Source organism: Sinohyriopsis cumingii, chromosome 16, assembly GCF_028554795.1.
Source record: "Sinohyriopsis cumingii isolate HCF-2022 chromosome 16, ASM2855479v2, whole genome shotgun sequence".
Taxonomy (NCBI): Eukaryota; Metazoa; Mollusca; class Bivalvia; order Unionida; family Unionidae; genus Sinohyriopsis; species Sinohyriopsis cumingii.
The window spans coordinates 27,308,158-27,320,958 of record NC_142976.1 but is presented as its reverse complement, the minus strand read 5'-3'; positions in this window follow the sequence as shown (position 1 = coordinate 27,320,958).

The window sequence follows — 12,801 nt, the reverse complement described above, 5'->3', positions numbered from 1 at the left end:
AATATACAAAAAGTGAAATTCAACGAATAACAATTTAAGAACAATTCAATAGTCAAATGATTCAAGTTTCCCAAGTACTCTCCATCCGCTCGACCCTGTAATAGCCTATTGAATCACTTGATTAGTAGTGTGAGGTAGATTTCCACATGTATTTGTGTTCTACTCATCCGTGTATTCTTCTCTCATATTCCTCCCAATTCTTTCTCCTCTTCCTCCCGACTTTCGTCTAATCCTTATCCTCTTCCTCCCAACTTTCTCCAAATTCCTTATCCTCCTCGACTTTTATATACTCCTTCTCCACTTTCTCCTCCTCGACTCCTTTTCCTCCTCCTCAACCTTCTGTACACCTTCTCTCCACCGACCTGACTTTGGTCGACTCTAACTGCTCTGCTAGTCTCACTTCCGTCTCCACCTCTTGGAGACTCGGGACTCAACTGAACTGGAAGTTCTGACCCATAAAAGGTTTCCTGGGAAAACACAAGGACGGTACAATATTTTTCTTAGCCCTCTCATCTCATACTACACCTAGCCTATCATCAGATAACGGCTACTAAATTTCTTCGGTCAGGCATTCATTCACATCGAAATACTGATACGTTCTTGTATAGTAAAACATCGTCGTAATAAAAGCACGGCATCAAGTACACAAATATTAAAATATCAATGCTCTGATATATCCATACATCCATAGTATCTAATCTTACACACTTCAACCATTTTCCAAAGCCACAATTCAAGCATGTGTAAATTCTAACATAGCACATAAATAAATGCACTAGTTTGCTACGAATAGCCTAACAGCGAATTTCAAAATTAACTCTGACAACAAGCTAACAATCTGCATAATTCTCTATGTAAAGTTCAAGCCCAATTCGCAAATACGCATGTAAATGAAACACTACAAAGGTAATTCTACGTACTAAACGACCCGAGTAATTAAGTGTACATATTACACATAATTACAATTACAATGCCATAATATTCTGCAAAAATCGAGCAAATAACTTACTGACCTTTTTGAAGCTTTGTCTTTCCTTAGAATCTATCTTTGGGTTTTGCCGCCAAATTACTTTTTTTGTTTTTGTTTTTTTGTGGAGGGTGCTCTCACCTGTTTGATCTTCTTATACCAGTTAGGGAGGCCCTCCTGCCCTACTTGCAAAAGTTTGCTATATTGTATATTTGGTTGTGTGGTATATTATTTTCGTTTTATTGTTTTCATTTTTTTATATATTATTTTTGTAATTAAAATGTATTTGTATTTTTAAAAAATTGTTATATTAAAATTTTTATTTTTCCAATTTTTTTTCTTCAATCTCTTATTCATCCTTTTCTAGAATAAGAAAATAATCTTCTGGCATCCTCGATTCTTCCTCTTCTTTTAGCCGTCGTCTTTTTACTCTTCTTTTGATTTTGTCCCTTTCTCTTTTTGAGTCTAATGATTCACTTCTTTTTGATAGTTGTTGTTCCGGATCTTGTGGATTTGCTTGTACTCTTATTTGTTTCTGATTATTAACTATGTCTTTGTTCTCTGTCACTTGTCCTGCTGTTGTTGTTTTTGTTGTTACATTTGTCGCTCCAATCTCTGTTGTTGTTATTGGGGCTTGTGCTTTCTGGTCATTTATTTGTTTCTTTCGTATAGTATATTTCTGCTATTGATGTTTCTGTTTTTCTTGTTCTTCTTGCTGTCTTTGTTGGTTCTTCAGTCCAGCATGTTGTTGTTGCTTTTGGTTTAATTGCGGTTGTTTTTGTGGGTGATGTGTTTGTTCTCTCCGCCGCTGCGTTGTAGTTAGTACTTCTTGTTCTGGTTGTTGTTTCTCAGGTTGTTGTTGGTCTGATTTATTTGATGTTTGTATTTCTCCTTGGTATTTCTCCCTCTGTTGTTGTTGTTGATTTGTCCTTGGTATTCTCGGTCTTCCCTGAATATTATTCTGCTTTCTGTGTTGCTTGCTGTGTTGTTCTTTTGGTTATTCAGACATTTATGAGGTGTGTGTCCTGTCTGTTCGCATTTGTTGCATCTTCGATGTAAATACACCCCTTATATCATGTTTTGGCCTAGAAGCCATGTAGAAAAAACGCTCGTTTCACCTCTGGTAGTTTTCTCCTTTCTATTTCCAAGATTCTCGTTCCATTGTAGATTGACGTCATTGGGATGGTTGCTAGTTTTGAAATCACTCTGATTTTCAGTTTTGTCTCGAACTTCTCAACTGTCGCTTCCAAGGGTATCTCCAGGGGTATGTCTGAAATGTGTAGTTTTCCAGTTTGCTTTTTTATTTTGCATAAGATAGGTGTAGGTTCCTTGATAGTAACTGTTTCTCCCGCAATACTGAATTCTCCTAAAGGTAATATAGGCTGGGATCCTCTTGGGCGTACAATATATCCTTCGTACTATTTCCGGTTGATAGAATATATTCGTTGCAAACATTCCGGGATTTGAATTTTTATTGCAACCATTACTGCCATCGTCCCTGGTATTCTTTCTCTAGGTATTCCGGTCATATCTATTTCCTGTGTGCCTTTTCTATATGTACATTCCAGAAAGGATTCTTCATTTATTTCTACCCGTCTTGTCTGGAAATATTTTTCAAGTTCTCTAACTGGCTTGTTCGCTCTGATGGTGGCCCTTTTTTGTCGTGGGCCCCGTGCTACTAATGAAGTGTGTATAGTACTCATACCTGTAATCTCTATTTCAGTAAATATTGTACAAGTTGTAAGTTTTTATACTTAATGTACTGTTTCCCGATCCTTAGTCCATTTTAGAGTAGCATATGTCCTGGCTATACGTATCCGTGGACGAAATACCAGTGTGTTTGGAGATTCCTCACTGCCATTCGATGGTTTGCTTTGTACGTGCCATTGACGACGATATAACAACAGACTGTACTTCTCAAGAAGGAGTATAAGAATGGTATATACCGCCAAATTACGAGTGGCTTTCTTAGAGTAATCTTATTTGCCCAGCAATCTTCCCATGATAACTACTAACCTTTTGCTTGTGAGTTAGGAAGTTATAACTCGGATCTAAATTCTTATCACACCCTCTATATCATTCCCGATTGGATATCGCTGTGAACCGATCCAATCAAACTTTGCGGGAAATGTCCTTCTCCCTGTCTGTCCACGTGGGGATGGATGAGAACACGCTCCCTTCACCCGGCGGGTTTTCTCTGATCTCTTAGCAAACACTTAACATGTAGGTGTGATACGGCAAGCCTTTGTCCAGTTGGCACGATCTATCACCTGTGTCGATTCAAGATTCCGCAATCTGGCGGGTTACGGTAACCTAGAGTAAGGGATTATCTCTAGCCCGCGGCAATGTTTAGACATCAAACACATGACCGCGGCAATTATACATGTCTTATGACCTGGGCATAGCAAACGTGACACCATGCAAATAATGTAAATTTGCAAACTTGTACTAAATGTATTTGTGCTAATAGTTTTCTTCCATTACACACACAGGTATACATTAATATAATGTTAAACTTTTTTGTTCTATTGTAAATTACTTTCGCATTGGAGTAAATAAGAAATTAATAAAAAGGAATAATATGTTATGTTACGTCCTCATCCTGTCGAATTAATCCAAGGTTTAGTAAAATTTAATAAAGCATATCAACCATTATACTGGTAAAATTTAAACACAATTCCAAGTAAGTGACAAGAAATGTTCATATTGAAAACTGCAGTGTCTCTTGTACACGTTCTTTTTCAGTATGCACAGTGTTAATTGACACTACTTTAAATGATTAATAGTAATCAACACTTTCTCTCTAAACCCAGGCACGTGTGTCCTGCTTTGCTCAACTTACCTGACAATATTTTATATACTTTAAAGTAGATTGTTCTTGAAATTTATTTTACAGGTCGAATATGATAAAATTAAAGGGCAGAAATCATAACTTATTTCGAGACTGGTGTGCTAAATCCGACAAATTGAAGAAAAAACCCACCAATTCATTCAAGCACTGAATTGCTCACAAATTAGATAAATAATTAAATAAAACTATTGCTGGTGTTTGTGTGACACTATTCAGGAAAATTAAACATTATGTAAATGTTGGGATGGAGTATATGAAAAAGTTAAGAATTAATACATGACATCTTTTCGAAAGATGTTTTCAGTGCTAAAATAAATGTATAAACAAAAATAATAACAAAAAATCTACCTATTTGGGAAAATAAAAACATTAACGTTTCAAATAAAGCTGTGTTATGATTTAGAAAGAAATCTTGGTGACTTGCATGAACTCTTTTGTAAGGTAACTTTTTTCAAGCTTATTTGTGTAATGCAAGGGTGAATGTACGGTTTACTATTTTTGTGAAATTCAGTATATTTTATTTTGTTTCAATAATTGTTTTATATTTGTTTACTAAACTGGACGACCTAGTTAAGATGTCTATAATGTTGTTTTTGTCTGTCATTTAAAACTAAATAAATAAAACATCTAAAGAATATTTTATGCTTGGTAAATTATTAAGTGCTATCAACAAGCCAACATGAGGTTCGGCTAAAAGGGTAATTTTATTTTCAGCAATTTCAAAATTTTCTGCAATAATTTCAAATGCATAATTAATTTCAGAGTTATGGCAAAAGTTATTATTCCATTGGCTAATTCAAACAAAACTATTTCATATACTGTGACACCGTGTGGTGTTTAAAATATAACTTTGTTCCCCAAAAATTATATTTCTATTGTTCACAGTCATTTAATATTGACTCTGCGATGCTTACGTGACCTTCAAGTTGTGCTGTACACTTATTTAGCCGTTTGCAAATTTGTATATATTAAAGAACTAATGCCGCCGTTACGTAGGTGCCAAATCATCTAATAATACTGAACCTTCAAAAACATTGCCCCTAAATGTCGCTGGATCCCATTAAAACCAGATAACATAGACGATTTATCACATAATGAGCCATGTAATTTCTCCCTTGAACTGGGAAACCCGGCGTTTTTCACATGCGTAAGAATTAATTTGATGTTGGTCGGCGTCATCCGTGGTTCCATTGAATTCAGTTGAAAGCTGGAACACAAGATTGGATAACGTCACTGATGTAACCATAAGAAGCCAACACTACGCTGTCTGGTACGGTTGGTGATACGCTATTCTCATTTTGCGTCTGATTTGATACATTTCTCAGCATAGCCTTTACGACGAGTAGTGTTTTCTTTAAAGGCATAACTGACGTAATTTTTACAAGTTACCAATTAATATGGAAATCCGAGACAGCTGGGTTTCACCAATATTCGTCTGAGATTGATTTTTTTAAATATCTAATGCGTGCTTTTATTCTCAGATCCGCTTAAAAAGCGGACCTGCCTCTCTTTATTTGTCCGCCGTTTGCGAATATTGTTGTTATTAGATTAGACATTGACAGAATTTGTAGAATGTATCACATCACTATTCAGCTGCACTCGCGAAAAACAAAAAACGAATTACCAGCGACTTCGGCAACTTCGTAATGTATTCCTCTCACATACTGCACTATTTAAACCGTCTTTTCTACCTGTGATGACAACCAATCTGGATGATAGTAAGCATTGAAGTGATTCTGTAAATCTGAATCTTTCCTAAAACATTGACAACAATATTTTACGTTCCAAATCAACAAATCAAACATTTTATTGCCTACATTTTCATCTTTAGCACGCTTTTCACCTTTCCACACGTGTAAACAAGTACATATTATCTCTTAGTGCGAGCAATAATGCTTTCAAGTTGAACTTCTGATTACTGCTTAATTCAGTACGCCGGGTTTGGGGTGGGGGCGTGATGGTCCCCTAATTTTAAAGAATTTGCTAAATATTCTGATAATAGCGATGCTCTATTTCCCTCAGTTAAGTATCCTGTAACAATTAGTACCGAGTGTGTGAAAGGGTAGCGTATAATTGAAATTTTTCCATACACAGACTTTGATGTAGTGTACAGCAATATCGAGTCGAAACATCGTAGAATCCCCGGTAGAAAATAAAAACACATGGATGTCAGTCACCGTTGCGCTATACTTAGTTTAACATTCGCGATTAGTGATAACACATCCTACAGCTATACTAGTTCTCATACATAATCAAAGCCAATATATATCTGATGTGTGCATAAATGTAACGTATATTCATAAGATTTAGCTAATGTTAAGTATTTTTCATTATCTTTACACTGTTAGTAAGAAGATATGACAAATAATACTGGAAGATGTATATATATTTATATATCACGAATGTTTACGAATTTTATTCGCAAACAAGAATACCAACTACAATTGTACTCTCCATTAAAAAAAAAAATTGATAGCCATCGATTAGATGTATGCGTGTCAGGTGACTCTCAGTCATGGGGCTATCATGACTGTATAAAGAACAATATCGCAGCTTCCATTACGATGCAATGTGATGTTTGCCGCATGCGGTGTACGCAAGGCCCCTCTTATATACAAAATGTAACGCTCTTTGCATACTGTTTGGTCTTTATGCAACACCATAATTAAAGTTTCAATAGCTTAGTTCTATCTCAACGTCGTGATCTATTGAACGCAAAATGCAATATCAGAATGAATTTTAGCGCTTCTAAATTTATTTTCCGCAAAAAGATTGTACCTGCACATTTCAGTGACAGTTTTCAAAATTTAAATAATGTAACACTTTCCACTTATTACGTATTATGCATGATATGTGACTACACTCCATCCACCCACCCTATGAAGCCTGTTCACATTACCAATAGCGCAGCAGCAATAGTCATCCCTGAATTCAATATACAAACGGGATCCAGATTACCTGACTATTGCTCCATTTACACCACTGAATTCTGGGCTATACTTGAATCACTACAATGGATCAAAGACAACCAAAATATTTATCAAAAACCAAAAAGAGATTGGATCACCACACACATACCCAGAGTTACTTATGGACTTTAATAAAAAATAAACAATCAGCATATAAAAATATAAATCAATTCATAGACTCAGCAGGACTTAGGAACAAAATATAATTACTATCCCCACAAAACCAAAAGACCCAGTAACTAGCTAAATAAATTTAGAAGCCACCACCTAAAAACCCATAACATATCATTCAATTTTATAAAAGTATTAATAAATAATTCACTTACGAAGCACCTATAAAAAACTAAGGAAACCGCAAAATCGGATGTCCTAGATGTCCTTAACGAACCTAGTAATCAGCTAGGATTCCGGTCCTAGATGTCCTTAACGAACCGTGTAATCGGGTAGGATTCCGGTCTCTTGCTAAATAAAGTATAAATAACATTCAATCTCTAAAAACATTAATTAATAAATAACTTAAAGAGGTAATATCTAAAAACTTATAAATAACATAACGTTGGAAACACACCCTAAACACCTCGACTAGTAATACCATAACAACCTTGAAAATCTCTCTTCATACATGATTTCTACTAAGAACCTCTATAAACAGCATAGAACATCCCCCCTCCTTTTAGAACATTTTGAAGAAGAAAAAAAAAAAAAATAACCAAAAAAAAAAATCGCAAGAAACACCAGGCAAATGCAACAAGAAACCAGCGATGTAAAGCAAGCAGGACCGTTCCCGAGCTCTCCTTCCCACTAATGACAGCCAACCATTCAACTGTAGGGACCTTTATGGACCCACAGATTGAGGCCAAACTATCAGAGTTCCTTGAATCCATAAAAGCCTGGGGGAGGTGGCACCATCCCCTTCCCCAGGAACAACTAGCAGACTGCGGTGCAGTCAGAAAAAAGTGGCACATGCACAATTGTGCGCACGCCACTATAATTAAACTCAACAACAACAACAACCAATAGCGCTTAATTATATTTCCGTGATATCAACGCATGTTGGTCAACTGTCACAACTTGCTCATGATAATATTAATTATACGACATCCTGGAACGAATTAATATGCTTCTGAAAGCTGTAAACCCTTTATTTCATGTGAACCTAACAAGCTTGATTTCCCGGATGTGCCAAACGTTTGTTTACTTGTTGTGCCTGGTTTCAGTTTATTTCAAAGATGATTACTTCCATGGAAGGGTCTATTGGACCGTTTAATCTGCAATTTTCATGTGATCTATTGGTAAAGGTAGGCCATAACATAAAAAGAGTCCTGAAATTTGGTGGTTGTGGTCACATTTCGCCACAGACATACCGTACGCGTAGCGACTCGTTACATGCATTGTTCATGACCCATTTAATATTGTTTTCTTCTTCTTGCATTTGCGTATAACACAAATTCCTAGACAATTATGTATTTATGGTGATGAAAATTGATGAGTGCATTTTTCTTTGTCTCTTATGTTGCCTCTCATAACAGCAAAGTGTGGGTTTTAATGGCCTACTTTTCTTGCTAAAGTGGTAATTCTTTATAATTTTCTATTTCTCCATTTTCAGCATAGACCTTCAAATTGGTCTCAGTTGCGAGCGAAAAGGAAAATCGTTGATTTCAGTTGGTTTCACTAATGGATAACAGTAACAGCCTTGCTTCATGCCATATCGCTAGAGCCCTCTCTTTGTCATTTTTAAACATACATACATACATACATACATACATACATACATACATACATACATACATACATACATACAACCAGCCTGGGTCCGCTACCGTGGTGTGTCCTTTGGCAAGGAACTGTACTACAACTGCATCAGCACTAAATAACCCACTTGTGTTGCTGTGCCGTAAAGCACCAAACCAAAATTACACACACACACACACACACACACACACACACACGCACTCACACACACACATATATCACCTAAATACCAAACCAAATCTGTCTCAGTTCGGTAAGTAGTCTAGTGCAGATTTAATTTGTAACTGCTCATGACATGTGTGATATAAGTCACGCTAAATTATAATAAAAACTAAGCAGTCATGTCAAATTAAAAGATGAGAATATTGAGTAGTGATGATTAGAATCTCCCGTTCCAGTGTGTGATTACTAGATTCTCCCATCTCAGTGGAGTGACTACCAGTTTCACATTGTAGGGGATTGATGACCACATTATACCATTCCAGTGTGTGATTACTAGATTCTCCCATCTCAGTGGAGTGACTACCAGTTTCATATTGTAGGGGACTGATGACCACATTATACCATGCCAGTGTGTGATTACTAGATTCTCCCATCTCAGTGGAGTGACTACCAGTTTCACATTGTACGGGACTGATGACCACATTATACCATTCCAGTGTGTGATTACTAGATTTTCCCATCTCAGTGGAGTGACTACCAGTTTCACATTGTAGGGGATTGATGACCACATTATACCATTCCAGTGTGTGATTACTAGATTCTCCCATCTCAGTGGAGTGACTACCAGTTTCATATTGTAGGGGACTGATGACCACATTATACCATGCCAGTGTGTGATTACTAGATTCTCCCATCTCAGTGGAGTGACTACCAGTTTCACATTGTACGGGACTGATGACCACATTATACCATTCCAGTGTGTGATTACTAGATTTTCCCATCTCAGTGGAGTGACTACCAGTTTCACATTGTAGGGGATTGATGACCACATTATACCATGCCAGTGTGTGATTACTAGATTCTCCCATCTCAGTGGAGTGACTACCAGTTTCACATTGTACGGGATTGATGACCACATTATATCATGCCAGTGTGTGATTACTAGATTCTCCCATCTCAGTGGAGTGACTACCAGTTTCACATTGTAGGGGATTGATGACCACATAATACCATTCCAGTGTGTGATTACTAGATTCTCCCATCTCAGTGGAGTGACTACCAGTTTCACATTGTAGGGGATTGATGACCACATTATACCATGCCAGTGTGTGATTACTAGATTCTCCCATCTCAGTGGAGTGACTACCAGTTTCACATTGTACGGGATTGATGACCACATTATACCATGCCAGTGTGTGATTACTAGATTCTCCCATCTCAGTGGAGTGACTACCAGTTTCACATTGTACGGGATTGATGACCACATTATACCATGCCAGTGTGTGATTACTAGATTCTCCCATCTCAGTGGAGTGACTACCAGTTTCACATTGTAGGGGATTGATGACCACATTATACCATGCCAGTGTGTGATTACTAGATTCTCCCATCTCAGTGGAGTGACTACCAGTTTCACATTGTAGGGGATTGATGACCACATTATACCATGCCAGTGTGTGATTACTAGATTCTCCCATCTCAGTGGAGTGACTACCAGTTTCACATTGTACGGGATTGATGACCACATTATACCATGCCAGTGTGTGATTACTAGATTCTCCCATCTCAGTGGAGTTACTACCAGTTTCACATCGTAGGGGATTGATGACCACATTATACCATGCCAGTGTGTGATTACTAGATTCTCCCATCTCAGTGGAGTGACTACCAGTTTCACATTGTACGGGATTGATGATCACATTATACCATGCCAGTGTGTGATTACTAGATTCTCCCATCTCAGTGGAGTGACTACCAGTTTCACATTGTAGGGGATTGATGACCACATTATACCATGCCAGTGTGTGATTACTAGATTCTCCCATCTCAGTGGAGTGACTACCAGTTTCAGATTGTAGGGGATTGATGACCACATTATACCATGCCAGTGTGTGATTACTAGATTCTCCCATCTCAGTGGAGTGACTACCAGTTTCATATTGTAGGGGATTGATGACCACATTATACCATTCCAGTGTGTGATTACTAGATTCTCCCATCTCAGTGGAGTGACTACCAGTTTCACATTGTACGGGATTGATGACCACATTATACCATTCCAGTGTGTGATTACTAGATTTTCCCATCTCAGTGGAGTGACTACCAGTTTCATATTGTAGGGGATTGATGACCACATTATACCATGCCAGTGTGTGATTACTAGATTCTCCCATCTCAGTGGAGTGACTACCAGTTTCACATTGTAGGGGATTGATGACCACATTATACCATGCCAGTGTGTGATTACTAGATTCTCCCATCTCAGTGGAGTGACTACCAGTTTCACATTGTAGGGGATTGATGACCACATAATACCATTCCAGTGTGTGATTACTAGATTCTCCCATCTCAGTGGAGTGACTACCAGTTTCACATTGTACGGGATTGATGACCACATTATACCATGCCAGTGTGTGATTACTAGATTCTCCCATCTCAGTGGAGTGACTACCAGTTTCACATTGTACGGGATTGATGACCACATTATATCATGCCAGTGTGTGATTACTAGATTCTCCCATCTCAGTGGAGTGACTACCAGTTTCACATTGTAGGGGATTGATGACCACATAATACCATTCCAGTGTGTGATTACTAGATTCTCCCATCTCAGTGGAGTGACTACCAGTTTCACATTGTACGGGATTGATGACCACATTATACCATGCCAGTGTGTGATTACTAGATTCTCCCATCTCAGTGGAGTGACTACCAGTTTCACATTGTACGGGATTGATGACCACATTATACCATTCCAGTGTGTGATTACTAGATTCTCCCATCTCAGTGGAGTGACTACCAGTTTCACATTGTAGGGGATTGATGACCACATTATACCATGCCAGTGTGTGATTACTAGATTCTCCCATCTCAGTGGAGTGACTACCAGTTTCAGATTGTAGGGGATTGATGACCACATTATACCATGCCAGTGGAGTGATTAAAAGACTCTCATTCTAGGGAAGTGATGACTAGATTTTCCATGCCTAGGGAGTGAATAACAGACTCCCATTCTAAGGAAGTGATGACTATATTCTCCAATCCCAGATGAGTGATGACTAGATTTTCCCATGCCTAGGGAGTGAATAACAGACTCCCATTCTAAGGAAGTGATGACCGCATTCTCCCATTCCAGAGGAGCGATGACCAGATTCTCTTATTTCAGATTAATGATGACCAGACGACCAATCTAGAAGAGTGATGACCAGAATTTCCCATATCAGCGGAATGATTACCAGACTCCCATTCTATGTAAGTGATGACCACACTCTCCCATCCTAGAGGAGTGATGACCAGATTATCCCATGCCAAGGCAGCGATTAACAGACTCCCATTCTATGTAAGTGATGACCACACTCTCCCATCCTAGAGGAGTGATGACCAGATTATCCCATGCCAAGGCAGCGATTAACAGACTCCCATTCTAGGGAAGTGATGATCACATTCTCCCATTCCAGAGGAGTGATAACCAAATTCCCTTATTCCAGATGAGTCATGACCAGATTCTTCCATTCCAGAGGAGTGTCGACCGGAATCTCCTAGCTCATTAATTAAGCTTTTTATCTCTTTAGGTAAGTGATGACCAATCGCCCATTGTAGGGGAGTGATGACCAGAATCTCCCATTACAGATCTGTTATCACCAGATACCAATAGTGTGATTACCAGACTCCCATAGGGAAGTGACAGCCACATTCTCCTATTAAAGGGGAGTGATTTCCAGACTCCCATTTTATGGAAGTGATGACCAGATTCTCCCATTTCTAGAGCAACATCATTTTATCTACAAGAACCAAAGCGGATTTAGATCTAGACAATCTACCATAGATCAGCTTGTCCGTTTAGAGGCCAGCATTAAGATTGCCTTCAACGCAAACCGAAAAAGGGATAGACATCTCATTGCAATCTTTTCAGACCTTGAAAAAGCCTTCCACCTGGTTTGGACCAAAAGCCTAATCTCTAAACTAAACCAGTACGGTATAACAGGGCGCATGCAACGATGGATATCCAACTTTCTAACAGAGAGACAAATTAAATCCAGAGTAGGGGACGCACACTCCGAAATATATACATCGGACAATGGAACACCACAGGGAAGTGT